Source organism: Schistocerca serialis, chromosome 3 (genome assembly GCF_023864345.2).
Source record: "Schistocerca serialis cubense isolate TAMUIC-IGC-003099 chromosome 3, iqSchSeri2.2, whole genome shotgun sequence".
NCBI lineage: Eukaryota > Metazoa > Arthropoda > Insecta > Orthoptera > Acrididae > Schistocerca > Schistocerca serialis.
The window spans coordinates 304,305,583-304,323,376 of NC_064640.1; the positions used below are offsets into that span (position 1 = coordinate 304,305,583).

A 17,794-nucleotide genomic window follows, 5' to 3' on the forward strand; every position below is an offset into this window, starting at 1 on the left:
AGCAACTGATCGCATGGACAGTTTGCTGTAATACAATGGCCGCAGAATAAGGATAACTCAAGGGAATTAGGCACGGGTCCTTATTGAAAGCCTACATCATGAGAAAATCTTAGGACTGCTCGATTGGTTCCGACGAGCAGATAGGTGACGACAGTTGAAATCCCGGTATAACTGGCACTATCAATAAACTTCTTCTGGGTATGTGACTGCATTGTCAAATACGTAAACTTCTGCAACGTTTCGGTCACTGAGGAAGACCATTTTGCAACAGTGGCTGAAAAGTTGGGGAATTTTGCATATTGTCAATGTTGTGACATACTCAGAAGAATTTTATTGACAGTTACAGGTAGACTTTCTCTAAGGAAGTTCAGGTACAGATTGCTGATTGCTGGGTTGCCATGTGTTGTTTGGTACTGACAACCTACGGGAGACAAAGAGACTAGCGTGGTGTAGAGCAAGAGTCAACTGGGAAATTAACTGACATTCTGTGGTGTTCAGGGATTAAGTCTCGCTCCTTTTTGTGGCGGTCAGATGACGTATCCGTAGACGACCTTGTGAAAGGTCACAGGAAGCAGCGATTATCGAGACCCATATGTCACCTACTCCTGCAATCATTCTGTAACAGGACTGATTTCGTAACTGTTAAAAGGAGGCTGAATGCTCATCAGTGTGAGGCAACAATGGTAAACCCTTTTGCCATACACTTCCTGACCTGGGTAGGATACGGCATATTTCAGCAGGATAATACAAGTCTCCACACTGAAGTTCACACTACAAAACCTTTCAGGACTGTACGAATCACTGACTTGCCTGGTCAGCCCCCTGTTTTGTCACCCAGAGAGCACGTCTGGGATGCGATGTGCCTCCGGCCAGCAATCTTTATGAACCGACTCAGCTAGCAGGGCCGGTTTAAGGGTCCACTTTCACTATTTTCTTTGAAAAATCAATGAAGTAATCAACTTATATCTTTTTGCACATTATTTATTGAGACTTGGAAAACATTTTCCACAATCGATTCTGTCAGCTTCAAATACTTTGCATCTCAAGCCGACGGAATGGATTGCGGGGACACTAATACAGACAACTTTCTGAAATTTGGCTGAGTTACTCCTAGGGCATATCCACAAGGAGTAACAGGCAGATTTTCTCATTGTAATTTTTCATTAGTTATTGCAAAAAACGTTGCCAACACACATGACAAAACTACATCTTCGTTTCAAACGTTCGTCATTTTATTATTTTATTAAACTTAAAAAAAACTGTGTTGTTACTCCGTGCGCAATATTCTTCAGATTAAGAAAATTTTTCGAGTTAAGATAAGATTTGCAGACTCCATGACTTTCGTCATGGACACACCTCATTTTGGACAGAGCAGCTTTAACCCCTCGGAGTCCGCAGCTCGTGGTTGTATGGTAGCGTTCTCGCTTCCCGCGCCCGGGTTCCCGGGTTCGATTCCCGGCGGGGTCAGGGATTTTCTCTGCCTCGTGATGACTGGGTGTTGTGTAATGTCCTTAGGTTAGTTAGGTTTAAGTAGTTCTAAGTTCTAGGGGAGTGATGACCATAGCTGTTAAGTCCCATAGTGCTCAGAGCCATTTGAACCATTTTTAACCCCTCGGATGGGGGGGGGGGGGGGGACTTAATGATGCTGAATTTCTTTACAAAAATCAGAAAATGGTATCAAGGAATCAATAAGTAATGGGCAAAAATACTTAAGATGATTACTTCATTTTTTAAATCTCTGTCTTCTACAGTTTTTTCTCTCTACGGTTCCGCTAGTACCATGGAAGTTATTCCGTGGTGTCTTAACATATGTCCTATTACTTCCTACATGTTGTCAGTGTTCCCCGTATAATCTTTTCCTCGCCGATTCCCTGGAGAAGCTCATCATTCCTTACCTTTTCATTCCACCTAATTTTTTTAACATTCTTCTGGAACACCACATCTCAAATACTTCAATTCTCTTCTGTTCCGGTTTTTTCTCACTACCATACAATGCTGCGCTCGAAACGTACATTTTCAGAAATTCTTTTCTCAAATTAAGGCCTATGTGAGGCAATAATAGACTTCTCTTGGCCAGTAATGTCTTTGTGGTAGTCTGCTTTTTATGTCCTCCCTGCTCCGTCCGTCATGGGTTATTTTGCTGCCTAAGTACCATAACTCCATCACTTCATCTACTTCGTGACCACCAATCCTGTTGGCCGGCCGTGGTGGTCGAGCGGTTCTAGGCGCTACAGTCTGGAACCGCGCGACCGCTACGGTCGCAGGTTCGAATCCTGCCTCGGGCATGGATGTGTGTGACGTCCTTAGGTTAGTTAGGTCTGAGTAGTTCTAAGTTCTAGGGGATTGATGACCTCAGAAGTTAAGTCCCATAGTGGTCAGAGCCATTTGAACCAATCGTGTTGTTAAGTTTCTCGCTGTTCTCATTTCTGCTACTTCTCTTTACTTTCGTCTTTCTTCGAGTTATTCTCAATCCATATTCTGTACTCATTAGACTGTTCATTCCAATCAACAGATCGTGTACTTCATTAGATTTTCCAAAAGATCGTAAAAATCACTTATATTATAGGCTGACTGAGGAGAATAGAACCTTAAGACCAAAGTGACAAAGGCCGCCGCTTGGACCACCAAACTGACAGGAGGCGCCAGAGTCGCCACGACTGTAAGATTTCTGTTCGGGACAACTAATACAGGCCACTAGCGAAAAATGACACTGGTGAAAGTGCACCGAACGAAAAAGGGGAGGAGGAAGTGGGGGTGGGGAGGGTGGGGGGGGGGGGGGGGGGCGGGGGCAAATGACTAGTCGCTTGTGTGAAAGAATGTTCTCCACGCGGTCCTGACAAGCATGTTTTTCGGTCATGGGAAGGAATTCCTCAAATTGACATTCGGAGGTTATTAACTTCCATGATACGGAATTGAGATGTTTGCCTGAGCATTGAAAGCGCGAGCTTTGTTTCACACGAATATGGCTTCAAAATTAAATCTAATATTGGAGAGAATATGACTAACTGAAGAAGATAAAATTAGAGCCATTATTTTCAGACACGCTGCGGCCATCTTTGGCTCAACGAAGAAAATAAGCAGCTGCGTGGGGGAGCCAGTGACGTAGAAATCCGCCCCGGAAGCAGCCGGTGAGCGGCAGGTGGAGCCGCCACGGAATGTCTTGGGCAACTCGGCGCTTCCTGTCACTGCCACGTTTCAACATGCACTTTGCGTGATATCCCGCCACAGCACAAAGCGCTCCACGCTCTGACGAAGCCTGCTTTATGAAACAATCCGTAGACGTCATACACACCTACTTCTCCAAACACGGTGTAAGTAAACTCTTAACAGTCACCAGCTCACAACCGAGGAAGATTTTGACACAAGGTTTCCGACAATTGAGTATAAGCTCACGGGGAAAATATTAGTCACTCGATAAAAGAGTACATTCGTCACTTTGGAGCGCTGTACGTGGTGTGAAACTGGTACTAGGCGCTCATCTGACTCTTCATCTCTGACGGAAGAAACAGCAGCGAGGTGGTGTGTATGTGTCAGAGGCTTGTTCGGAACCAGAGCATTAAGATGGGTCGGTGTCGAGACGAGAATGCAGAAAGGAGCTATAGTGTTTGGACGTGTCCATGAGCACACCGTGAATGAAGTTGCCTGATTTGTTGGTGTACCAACTCGGTCTGTCCTACATGCCTGCAAGGGATGCTGTACCACTCTCAGTCTTGTAACACAGCTGTTGTAAAAGGGACCTGACTGAGAGGAACCGGAGGCAAGTGCCGCAATGTTAAACAATATCGGTTTCAAACCAATCAGGCGTTCCTGCTCAATGAATGCAAGACCATCTCAACTATTTTGCGAGTGGATATTGCTAAGGATTGCTGTATGCAATTGACATTTAGATCCGCATATCTAGCAAAAGGCCTTTACTTCCAGCGACACGTAAAGTCGCACTTCTTGAATGGACCAAAAAGCACAGTAATTGGATAATTACTGACTGGGGATAAGTAGTGTTCACCGACGAGTCACGGTTTTGATTATTTTCAAATGATTCAAACCACTGTGAGCACCGACGGCCGAAAGAAGCGTTTAACCCGCAGTGTGTCGAAGTTGCAGGTCAGGCCAGAGGATGTGTTTCGGGGTGCCCCTACTCTTCCAGGTTACCGTGAACATGGAAAAGGAAGTTTATTTCAACATTCTCGGTAAACAGGTTCTTTTTCATTTTCATGATGAGTATACTGTGGACACTCACGTCTTCCAAACTGTGTTCTCAGACTGCGCAGTTTTCGCTAGTAATTGTGATACGCACTGTACAAAAATCTCACGTCTCAGACTGGAATCGCATGCGGCCTGTATTAATTGTCCTGTACAGAAATATTACAGTCGTGGCGACTCCGGCGCTCCCTTCAGTTCGGTGGCCTAAACTGCGGCTTGTGTCACTTTGGCCTAAAGGTTCTACTCACTTCAGTCAGCCTATAACATAAATGATTTTTACGATATTTTGGAAAAGCTAATGAAGTACAAGATATGTTGAATGGAATGAACAGTCTAATGAGTACAGAATATGGAATGAGAATAAATCGAAGAAAGACGGCCGGCCGGAGTGGCCAAGCGGTTCTAGGCACTTCAGTCTGGAACCACGCGACCGCTACGGTCGCAGGTTCGAATCCTGCCTCGGGCATGGGTGTGTGTGATGTCCTTAGGTTAGTTAGGTTTAAGTAGTTCTAAGTTCTAGGGGACTGATGACCTCAGTAATTAAGTCCCATAGTGCTCAGAGCCATTTGAACCATTTTTGAAGAAAGACGAAAGTAAATAGAAGTAGCAGAAATGAGAACAGCGAGAAACTTAATAACAGGATTGATGGTCACGAAGTAGATGAAGTTAAGGAATTCTGGTACTTAGGCAGCAAAATAACACGTGACAGACGGGGCAGGGAGGGCATAAAAAGTAGACTAGGCAGCTGGTACTGGCAGAAGCTTAGAGGGACCCGTAGGCATGTGTCAATGTTGCACTTCTCTGTGCTCACGCCACCGGAGGGCGCAAAAGTGCATAAGCAGACTTTGCTGCTTTGGACTGCGTTCAGGTTTCGTCATATGGTTTTGAACAGTCCCTTGTGGTTCCACTCTGTACACCAGAGAGAAAATTGCGGTAGCACTGTACTTCAAAGGCATGTCATCACGTTCAGTGGTGTTGACAGCCCACGATGTCGTTAGAGAGGGTTTCAAGCAGCCATTTCAGCTGGATACGGCATTGCTGAAGAATCTTGTGGATACTGTTCCTCAGCGAATACACAGTATTTGTGTGATGTCTCCTGGGGGTGAAATAGGCATATTGAGATTCATGAAGGAGAGAGAGTCTCTCGCACTCTAATGCGACCGCTATATAATGGCTGTTGATCCGTTTCCGAAGCTGTGTGTTCAGCGTGGCTGTCCGGGCTGACTGCCATGTGGAGGACGCTGGTTTAGTTCTCAGTAGTGCCAAGCATTTTGCCTTGGTGGGAGGAATGAAAGAGTGTCCACTCAGCCTCGTGATGCCAATTTAGGAACTACGTGAATGAGAAGTAGCGGCTCCAAGGTCTGCAATGCCTGCAACGGTCGGGAGAGTGGTGTGCTGTCCCCACAGACATCCACACTGCATTCAAATGACGTCATTGTCTTGGGATGATACGGTGGTCGGTCGCTCCCGATTGTCCGTCTGAGGCGAGAACGCCGGAGCATAGGGGCTACTGTGCAGATTGTTCTAAACACGTAGGATTCGAAATTGTATGTAGTATCCGACGGCACCTCAAACTATCATAATTTGGGCTTGTCCTCCGTGTCCTCAACAACGCTGGCTTTTAAACTGCAATCAGCACGGTACCGTTTTACTCTTACACGTATGTGGCCATCCCAGCAGACAGGCTGCTGCCGTACTCGTCCAAAACATCCACCTCGTCTGTCTCAATGCGACAGCGACGGTGTTCAACTGTCAGTTGGCGTTTACAATTTCTGAGTGATGGAAGCCACCGAAATCCAGTCCGTAATAGATTGTATCAAACCGTCATCGCAGGCAATTCCTCGATAGTTCATGCGCTCCAGAGTCGAGCCAACACTGAACGACACTGTTCAGTCCATTACGTCCGTACGGAGAAGATAGAAGCCATCTCGTGCTGTGGAAACATTCATTGTCCAGTACCAGCAGCGTACGACCTCTTTCTATCCATTGCTTGCGTAAATGGATCACTAAAGTGACACCACTGTACGAGCTGAAATGTTGCGGTTCTTCAAACCCATTTGACGGTAGCAGATAATTCGCATCTTTTCGAACTAACTCACCCTTTGAAGTCAAGTAGGAATACAGAAACTTATTTTAACAGTGTTCCATTGATTGAATAAGCGAACCACTGAGTTTCCAGTCACACGAGGTGGTTGGTTGAAATGTACGTTATCGCTGTACAATTTTAATATCTTAATGCTAATAGGTTGTTGTACACTCCTGGAAATTGAAATAAGAACACCGTGAATTCATTGTCCCAGGAAGGGGAAACTTTATTGACACATTCCTGGGGTCAGATACATCACATGATCACACTGACAGAACCACAGGAAAATAGACACAGGCAACAGAGCATGCACAATGTCGGCACTAGTACAGTGTATATCCACCTTTCGCAGCAATGCAGGCTGCTATTCTCCCATGGAGACGATCGTAGAGATGCTGGATGTAGTCCTGTGGAACGGCTTGCCATGCCATTTCCACCTGGCGCCTCAGTTGGACCAGCGTTCGTGCTGGACGTGCAGACCGCGTGAGACGACGCTTCATCCAGTCGCAAACATGCTCAATGGGGGACAGATCCGGAGATCTTGCTGGCCAGGGTAGTTGACTTACACCTTCTAGAGCACGTTGGGTGGCACGGGATACATGCGGACGTGCATTGTCCTGTTGGAACAGCAAGTTCCCTTGCCGGTCTAGGAATGGTAGAACGATGGGTTCGAAGACGGTTTGGATGTACCGTGCACTATTCAGTGTCCCCTCGACGATCACCAGTGGCGTACGGCCAGTGTAGGAGATCGCTCCCCACACCATGATGCCGGGTGTTGGCCCTGTGTGCCTCGGTCGTATGCAGTCCTGATTGTGGCGCTCACCTGCACGGCGCCAAACACGCATACGACCATCATTGGCACCAAGGCAGAAGCGACTCTCATCGCTGAAGACGACACGTCTCCATTCGTCCCTCCATTCACGCCTGTCGCGACACCACTGGAGGCGGGCTGCACGATGTTGGGGCGTGAGCGGAAGACGGCCTAACGGTGTGCGGGACCGTAGCCCAGCTTCATGGAGACGGTTGCGAATGGTCCTCGCCGATACCCCAGGAGCAACACTGTCCCTAATTTGCTGGGAATGGCGGTGCGGTCCCCTATGGCACTGCGTAGGATCCTACGGTCTTGGCGTGCATCCGTGCGTCGCTGCGGTCCGGTCCCAGGTCGACGGGCACGTGCACCTTCCGCCGACCACTGGCGACAACATCGATGTACTGTGGAGACCTCACGCCCCACGTGTTGAGCAATTCGGCGGTACGTCCACCCGGCCTCCCGCATGCCCACTATACGCCCTCGCTCAAAGTCCGTCAACTGCACACACGGTTCACGTCCACGCTGTCGCGGCATGCTACCAGTGTTAAAGACTGCGATGGAGCTCCGTATGCCACGGCAAACTGGCTGACACTGACGGCGGCGGTGCACAAATGCTGCGCAGCTAGCGCCATTCGACGGCCAACACCGCGGTTCCTGGTGTGTCCGCTGTGCCGTGCGTGTGATCATTGCTTGTACAGCCCTCTCGCAGTGTCCGGAGCAAGTATGGTGGGTCTGACACACCGGTGTCAATGTGTTCTTTTTTCCATTTCCAGGAGTGTATATTCTCGCAGAATCTGGATTCTTTCGTGCCTTTTTGCGAGGCGTTGTAGTTTTCAAGTACAGTTAACATTATACAATACCATTCGACACTGTACAATAGACATACAGTAGAACTCATCCTCCATCCGGGGAAGATAATGCAAAGTGATAATACATTGTTGTATTACTCATTATTGGTTATTGGAAACAAGACAAGTATTTACTGTTCAACAGAAATTAACGTTTAGTGCTTCGAAAAAAAGTTTCTTTAATCGCGAACGTCGGAATTTACAAGGTAGTATTAATAAATTAATATCTTGTTAGAAATGTGTACGCGAATAAATTTTCATTCGCAGAAACTCTTTACACCGAGCTACTGACGGGAGAATTTCGACCATAGAAACAAAGGCTCCTTACGAAAAGACTTCTTGTTGGATATATTTCCAGCTCACTGAAACGATACTTTTCTGATGGTGGAACTTTGGTCCGTACCAACAAAAACAAATCCCTGAGGAAGAATAATAAGAAAAATAGAAGGTTCGTGACAAGTCGGAAGAAAAAACGTATTACTGAGGGAACATCCAGTCGAAACCAAGGAAAGAAGAAAGTTAAAAGTCGAAAGCCTCGTCAACGTCGCGGTCACTAGAAACGTAGCTGAGATCGACGAGAATAGGCCATGAAATTGGTGGTTGTCTCATTGAAGTAAAGGTCCCTGAAGTCTTCTTAAGCGATTCGGAGAAACCAAGAGAAACCTGAATGACCAAACGATGATTTGAACCTCGGTCTTCCCGCCTACGGGTACATTGTTTGTAATGATTGTAAACGCTCGCTCGAATATCGAGATCAATTCTGTGGCTCACTATGTGAGAAATGTGTCTGTATCTGTGTAGTTATGCCTGCGGTGCTTTGCGCTCAACACTGCGGTGTCATTCACCTGTGCACGGAGAATTTCCAGTATCAAAATGCTGCTCTAAGAGCATACGTTGCCGTTGTCTCGTGGGTTGTTAAAGACGGCACAGGAATGCTGGTATCTTAAAACACTACACGAAAGAACTACTTTGGACTTCGAAGGGCGCGGCGTATTGGAAACAACGGGAAGCAAAATTGTGCCGTATGGCCAGAGGACAGAATCTCGTCTGTCGCAAACAGCGAGTCATAATAAAATAAGGCACTACAGCAGTTACTTGTTGTGTCCGTATTCGAGTGGGTCATTCTGGGAACCCGCTTATTAAGGTTCTCTTACATTTTCCAGGTGTCTTAAAGAAGATGCCAGGATGAATATACACGCACGGGCGTAACGGATGTTTTGCCTCTAACAGGTTCCATCCCTAATGGTCTCGCTGTCGATGAAACACCAGACACTAAAAATAAAGTGCAACTGCGAATATTAATAACTATACCATCCGTTTCCGTAGTTCTAATGCAGTGATTCCAATTATACTGCGACTGAATAAAATGAATGCTATCAAAATTACAGAGATCGATTACATAATAATGGCATGGAACTCATTCCGGGCGACAGCGGCGTGTGGAGAAAGCGCCGGCACTGCGGGCTGAAATGAACACAGGCAGGAAGTTATTTCCCAGCGGCAGCCGCCTTCGTCTGAGGCATGAATCACGCGACGGGCCAGATGAAAAACTTCCCGCAGTTGCGAGCTCCTCTGCATGTTTGTTCCACCAGGTGAGCCTCAAGCAGCATAAACGTAGACTGTTAGCTCTACAGCACCAGCCCAGAGTCAGCCTTACAACTCTGAATGTAACTTTCTTTCTACTAAAGAACGATAGACGCTGTAAGGATTTAGGGAAGTGTTGGGTTGATTCCCGATTTCCACTTAAAATACATTATAAGCAGAACTGTAAAAATCAACTTTAACTGCGATGACGTATCGTTTCAAGACAGTCAACTAACTCCTAGTGTGTCCCAACGAAACTTAACAGTAGCGCTTACGTTAAAATACAGACTGACGTTCTAGTTTAAAGCAAAACGTAAAAAAATGAATGTAACATCCATGATAGAAAATATTATTATCTCCTTTGAAAAAACGAAAAATATACCTCTACATTGAAATTTAAAGAAAAAGTATTATCAGAGTCTGTGTTTTTTTCTTATTCAAACTAACATATCTAATACTTTGACAGTAGGTCTGAAACCGACGCCATAAAATCCGAACAAGGACGTCAATGGCACACCTTCATAGCGACCCCTTTCTCTTGTAGACTCGTGCTCGGGAATAACGTGGTTAAAAGACCATTCAGCTCAGTATGATCAGGGTCAGAGCTCTCTATACAATTGTCAGTCTTGGTCAAGGACATTTTAACACGAGACATATTGCAAAGCACTCCTTGGAACTCCCGTTGTATAGATGTCATGATAGCTGTTGTCACTAAGCATAAACTGATCGAAAAATCCAGGCAGAGTATAACTACGTCACTCAGTTTGGACTCTGATCAAACATCGCAAAACCTGACTGTTTGTAAAAGGCGTGGATAGTTCTAAATAGAAGTTCAAACTTAACACACGGTAAACATATGACGTTGCCTTGGATCCTGTTTACTAAATGTTGGTAGCAGTAGTAATCACAGAAGGTCTAGGTTCAAAACGGCATATGTGCAGTGGCGGGACCTCACCAGAATGGCGTGTGAAAAAAATACAATACACTTTGGCTTGAAGATATGCAAGACGGTCGTTTGCTCTGTTATTGCGCTGTATGACACAGAGAGATGATCAATAACAAGAGTTACTGTATAATATCTTTATTCTACGGAAATGCATAACCTCTGCTGGGTAAGAGGCATTTCCCTGCTTGAAATTATTATCACTGACAGCATCCGCCAAAGTTATCGTATGTCCCTTATTGTAGAGAAAATGTGAAGGCCAGTTTTAAAGTATAGTTACGGTTTGAGAGCAAAAACTGTGTTCAATCTAAAAACTAATGGCCACCTACGATGTGGACGCGACTTCAACACAGATGCTGAGAGAGAGAGAGAGAGAGAGAGAGAGAGAGAGAGAAAGAGAAAGAGAGATGGCGTCACAGAAAAATACACTCGCTTTCGTGAGGACTGGAGTTCAAATCCTCGTTTGGCTATACAGATTTTGGTTTTCCTTGGATTGCCTACATTTTTTAAGGAAAATGCCGGACTAGTTTCCTTCAGCATACTTCTCCAAATGGTTCAAATGGCTCTGAGCACTATGCGACTTAAACTTTTGAGGTCATCAGTCGCCTAGAACTTAGAACTAATTAAACCTAACTAACCTAAGGACATCACACACATCCATGCCCGAGGCAGGATTCGAACCTGCGACCGCGCGGCTCCAGACTGAAGCGCCTAGAACCGCTCGGCCACACCGGCCGGCATTCTTCTCCCAATTCGAAAATATACTTTGTTACTAATGGCCTCGTCGTCGTTGTCTGGACGTCAAATTATCATCTTCTTCCCTCTGATTTGCTAAACAGAAATGGCAGCACATTATTAACAAAGGAAATGAAAATCGCTGGGTGTGGCCCATTGGCGTTCCAGTATCGGAATAAGTAGACTCCACTAAATATGGAAATCGCTGGGATGATGATGATGAAAATGGTAGAATGATTAACAAGTCTGAAGCCGAGTTCATCCTTCACGTCCATTTTGGCTTATATGACGATGGGCGGGTCTAGTCGTCCTGAAGTTCGCGGAGTTTGAAGCAACTGATTCGGTAGGAAGTTCAAGTTTTTTTTATTTCATCTTATTGCCGCTCATATATGTATTCCTACGCTTTAGACACTGATTTTTCACTTTAGAGAACGAATTTTCACTATGCAGTCACCTGGAACTTCCTGACAAATTAAAACCGTGTGTCGATCCGGGACTCGAACATGGGACCTCTGCCATTCGCGGTCAAGTGTTCTGTAGAATGAATTATCCAAACACGACTCACGAACCGCACTCACAGCTTTACTTCCGCCAGTATCTCGACAACTACCTTACAAACTTCACAGAAGTTCTCCTGCGTACCTTGCAGGACTAGCACGCCTGGAAGAAAGGTTATAGAAGAGAAGCGGCTTGGAGTACTGGTTCCGCAGTGTATGTAGGAGAACTCTGTAGAGTTTGCAAGGTAGGAATGACTGGCGGGCGGAAGTAAAGCTGTGAGGACGGTTCGTGAGTTGTGTTTGGCTAGCTCAGCCGGTAGAGCATTTGCCCGTGAAAGGGAAAATGTGTAAAGTTCGGGGTCTGGTCTGACACTAACTCTTAACCTCACAGAGAGTTTAAGATTATCACTGGCCATTAGAAAGGCTACTGATACTGTTTTGGTCAATTCAATAAAACTTTTGGCTAGTACATTCCACACGAGGTCTTTCTAAAATCACTTCACAATGCCACAAGCAGCAAGCAGCCTGAAGCCTCCTGTATACTATTTTGCTCTATTTAATTGCGCCTACAACTGTTACAGCGTTGTTTGCTAACAGCTGTGCATTTCCACGGCGGTTCTGATTTGCTTGTAGGGCCAAATGACACTTATCTCTGGCACATATCTTTCTTAAACCACCTTACTTAGACCTTCGGAATATATTCGCAGTCCTTAGGCATTAGTGCCAAATCGTCGAGACAACAGAACGAGATACGTTTTGACCGACAACAGTGTGTATAGGCTGACTTTTTTTCACGCCGTCTCCTGTGTGACACAATGAATGTCTTTAACTTGGTAATGAATAATAAAAATCTCTTAAATGTACTTAAATTATCAAGAACGCCACCTTCTCTTTGCAATAAATTCGCACCATGGCCTGTGTTTATCATTTGGTGCTATAATATGGAACTGTTTATGCAAGAGGGACTTTACAAGGATAATTTGAGGGGCACTTCTTCTCTATTCGGTATTATTGATGCTGTTCATGTTTGCAGACATTTGTCGGCGAATAAGAGAGAACCCTCCCTCCCTCCCTCTCCCTCTCTCTCTCTCTCGCTCTCTCGCTCTCTCTCTCTTTCTCTCGAATGGTTACTTACCTTAAATGAAGAGTTGAACAACATATTGCACACAAGTAAGAGTAAGAGTCCCATAATTATCAACTACACGATCAGTTAAACGGCAGGCGTTTAGTTGGCCTGTGAGGTCGTTTTACTCTTTCTGTAGTAACAGTGATCTGTTGTGCTCTTGATTATACCAAAAAGAATATCCTCAGCAGGACTTACCGGAAGATGTTGCTCGACCTCCTGTTTGTTTCAACCGGTTTGTTATTTGTAACAACGACCAAGTACACAAAACAACAAGAGCAGTACCGGTCGCACTTGTTCAGAGCTCGTTTTTTGGATCTGCACGTCACGGGTGTCTGCACAACTATGCACACGCGTTCCATCAGCAGCCATCCAATAGAAAAGACAGCCTGATTCGAGGATTCCACTCTCACAGTACCGGATGGGCTTAACGTCCCATTAAAGACCCTTCGACGAAAGCACGTTACATCCGAGTAGCCACTGTCGTAATAGATTCCATTCCGCACGTTTTGCTTTCTGGCGGCTGTTGCCAGCACGGTTTCCACGAACGGCGCATTGCGCGTTAGGGAAGTGTGACTAATTCAAAACACATTTATTCCTGAAAAAAAAGAAAGTTTCGTGATTTACGGGAATAAGTAGATGAGCATCTGTGCAATGTTACCTTGAACTAAAGTGATATTCCTAGTAATCGCGGTGCAGTCTATCTTACATCATACTTCACCTATTGCTTTTCTGTGACAACTTTGTCATGAATGGAAACAGTTGACCGCTTCATCCATCAGCTCATTATGGGTGGGTTATGTTCTTTTTCACATCACGGCGTCGCGAGCCACCTGCTCTGCTAACATGTCGTTTCGTGAACACTCCAGTGACCAGTAAATTAATAATAAACCATAGATCCCCATGTTAATTATTTTTGCCTTCGAAAAATGGTTACTACAGGGTCAGGATTTCAGTTACTATTTATACTCGTTAATGGCGGTACATTTCCACTGGCATCATTCTTCCGGACCCACATTATTTGGAGCCTACAATTGACACTGTTCGTCCAGCAACTGGAAAATATTTTACAGTATTAATGAGCATAGAATCGATACTGTAAAATCGAATCCAGAACGCACTTCACATCATATGGCGCAGTTACAACATATCGAGAACTTCTGCAAATTTTATTGCACATAACATATGCATCTGAAGGCCAATTACAATGAAAACGATTATCAATGATTGTAACTACAAAACTTAGGCACTAAATGCCGTGATTCTCTCAGCCAAAACATGAACACAGGTCTTATGCACTTTATGTGGATCAAGGGAAACAAAATGTAGTTACTGGCAGCACCTTCATGGAACATTATAAAACTACTGTCCTCTATAAGACCTTAAACTTGTTTCTTTCTGTGCTTTATACACTTTCTGAGAGGAGATTTTGACTCTGTTTCATATATATGATTTTACAGTGACACCTTCATAATTTACGGGTTGGTTAACCTTCTAAAAATAGGAATATTCCAAAAGAAAACAGTCACGCTGCATATAATGGACACATTTATTCTCTCTAGAATTGCACACTAATGTCTACAACTTAGCAGTTTTGTATAAAGTTGCCTGATTTGAGCCAACTTGCCCAGCCAAAGTGAACTGTTGCACGAGAGGCGTCAAATGCCGCCAATGAGCTGCCAGTGTTTACGACAGCCAACACTAGTAGTTCCTACTAAATAAGGCTACTTCTTCACGCCTTTTGTTAAGCGTTACGTGGTTAATACGAGGCGTTCCATCTCACATTTACTGTTTAGGCCGAAGAGTACCACGCATTGCTTCCCTATTTACAGCAACTGCCATCAACAGTAAAAAATGGTTCAAATGGCTCTGAGCACTATGGGTCATCAGTCCCCTAGAACTTAGAACTACTTAAACCTAACTAACCTAAGGACAGCACACAACACCCAGTCATCACGAGGCTTCAACAGTAAGACCACCACTCTGAACACCGGCGGAGATGCAACTATAAACTCAGGTCAATTCTCCCATCACTCCTAAGCTTTATTTGTCTGAGTGCCAGTAACATTTCTGTTCGCCCATTCAGAGATCGACAGTCTCAACTCTTGGGCTCGTTCACTCAGAGACACTATCAACACGTTACGATTTTTACATATACTTTCTTAATCATCTTTATACAATCCAATTTAACGAATTCTTATAGTTAACAGACACAGAGTTATTGGAGTTTGGAATCGGCCACCTGATGTAAGAAAGCTGAGGCAAACCTTTCAAGGTCGGAGCTAGTGGAACAGAGCTCTCTCTTTCTACGAAGCTGAAAAAAGCTACAACCAGACTGATCGCACATTTGACGGTACGGAGAATTTACTTCGGACCTGATATGAAGCCATGTTACTCTTTATGTAATCTAAGAACCCAGCGTCAGTCGAAAACTTTTCAGTCTCACACACAATTTGTCCACAAACAACTATTTTTAGATTCTGTTTTAATTTAACATTCCAACGCCGGATATTCACCAAAACATGAGTAAGAATTTTGGTTTACATACTATTTATGTGGGTACCAACTAGATTCAAAAGTTTTTCATTTTGCAACACAATCTTAAAACGTTTGTAACAGTTGCGGTGTATCATCAAATGCAGCTACACTTCAGCTTCTGAGAATTTTCGTAAACAGGTGACAGTTATTATTCGTGTAAATCGTGCAATTTCTCTGGATCGCTTAAGGTGAATGCCAGGATGTTTCGTTTAAGAGAACACGGCCGACTTTCCTCCTTTTCCTTCCCCAGTTCGAGAGCGTTCGCTGTCTCTAATGACTTCACCGTTGACTAGACGTTAAACGCTAAGGAAGGTATCTGCACTGGGCAATATGTGGAAAACAATGATGAAGGCTCATGTTACTACGCCATTTAAAGTCATTCACATGGATGGCCAAAATTTCAGTAATCTCATTGGGGCTGACAGATTGCAGCTATAAAAAAAAATCTAAATACTTCCATAGCTACTGGCTTCATTTTGTCTTTTTGACCATCACCTTGCCTAAATCGAAAGAAGCATCATAGCTGGAACGGTAATAAGAGAAGCATCATCAACTACAGGAATCCTCCGATAAAGATATGCGACATCGGAAGATTGAACGTAATTGTGGTCACTTAAAAATGAAAACTAGAAATATTTGATTATAATTATTCCCTAATCAACCAAGGATAAACAAAAATAACCTCACTTACATATATGCCTGAAGCATCACATCTATGAAAGTTTTTTGGAAGGTTGCACGTTTCAAAAATTTTAATGAATGATTCCCTCTCGGTATTAATTGATGACTGTTACGTTAAATTGCCAATAAGACACAAGTCTAAGACAAATATTATATTTTGGCATTATTTTGTGTTCAGTGGAAGAGATGAGTCAATCTGCCCTATGTGGTAATAGCTTCTTAATTAAGATACACGTCTATTTCCTATTGTAGCCAAATAGTAACAATAACATACGGAACAGATAACGTCAGTAACGGTGACTGGACGTAGCCTACGTTTGTGACCGTCCTTCATATCCATCATATATATGCGCAACAGTTTTTAGCTGTGGAATAGTACCAACAATAGTTTTTTTTTTTATTTCAGACTAAGATATTACGTAGTAACAACACACCTTAAGCATGAGGTGATAATATAACACGTAGCTCAAAGTCTTTACAGCTGTTTTATACGAATATGCACACATGAGTAAACGAGTCTTAATTTGTGATACACCAAGTGCCTGCATGTATGAGTGTAGAAATCAGCAAACAGTTTTTTTTTCCCTATCGTCCCTTTTTTCCTCTCACAACTTGAACGTTCGCTGAATCAACCCTGTATGCCCAAACCGGCAAGTTATCTGAAACTTAGCTCACAATCTGGATCTTTAGTCTCAATGGAGCCAGTATCAAGTGTCCCACACTGTTCGGCGTTGGCTTCGATACTCTCCGAATTGTACGTCAATGATGTGCCATTATTTCAGACCCACTGTAATTACACCACGTATGTTGGAGTAAATGTGAGACGCGCATATTTCCCTTCCTCGGTGAAGAGGCTAGGAGTAATAGTATATCAAATCTAAATTGAGCTGAACACAGAGTTACAATCTGCAAGAACTCATCATACTCCACGCATACATAAATATAAAGAAACTTGCCCTTCCAGTTGCTGACAACAGCGATGTCATCCTACAAGAACTTTCTCAGGGTAGTTCAGGGCGTTTGAAACAAGCGATATACAAGTATGTGCCATATGTGCATCATAATAAGATGGCACGACAACAAGAAAAAAGTCCCCAAGTGCAGGAATCCGCTGGCAGAGATACGCGACATCTTCGTCTATTTTAACGTGTACAGGTATCTTTGCTATATGAGGACAAGTCCACACATTTCTATACATTATCTGCTTCATCATCCGATCAACATCTCAACTTGGCAACTTGCCTGTCCCATGTTGTGTGTTTTAAAAGGGGGCGAAAAAAATAAAATAAATTTTCTGAAAGCCTGATCAGTTCGAAAGAGAAGTAGGCGATCCTAATGGTTTTATAATAAAACTTTCTAGGAAGGGAGAGGAGGAAGTAGAATATCAACACTTAGGCTATCCTCTAATAAAGTGAAGGTTATCCATGGATGGCTCATTATCAACATTTTCAGACATCTTCGCCCTCAGTACGTCAGACACTGTGAGGAAGTTTGGGACTTGACGCAGAGGATGGATAAAGGTCTGATAATTAGATATTTTATGCCGACACCTCTTCATCCCTATCATGCCAAACACTGATCATGAAAATTTGTATCACGACTACGATTCGAACCCATCACTTTGGGATCGAGCGCCATCGCGCTACGGTGCGTGTATCTACCACGGTATGGGGCAGTCTGAACAATGATAGATTAGAAATAAAATCAGCAAATATTGTATGTGATATAGCTTAGTGCAAAGAGAAAAT

The 17,794-nt window shown here is 44.0% G+C and overlaps 2 protein-coding genes across 17 annotated transcripts in view; one reads left to right on the forward strand and one right to left on the reverse strand.

Annotated features, from left to right (window-relative positions):
- Positions 1–17,794, reverse strand: part of LOC126470094 (uncharacterized) — a 1,674,514-nt gene that overhangs the window by 1,643,315 nt on the left and 13,405 nt on the right. The gene's annotated exons all lie outside the window — the stretch shown is intronic.
- LOC126470797 (nicolin-1-like) overlaps positions 9,517–17,794 on the forward strand; it is a 212,500-nt gene continuing 204,222 nt past the window's right edge. Inside the window, exon 1 of the mRNA XM_050098808.1 lies at positions 9,517–9,537. The gene's annotated coding sequence lies outside the window, so the exon portion shown is untranslated. The remainder of the gene's footprint in view (positions 9,538–17,794) is intronic.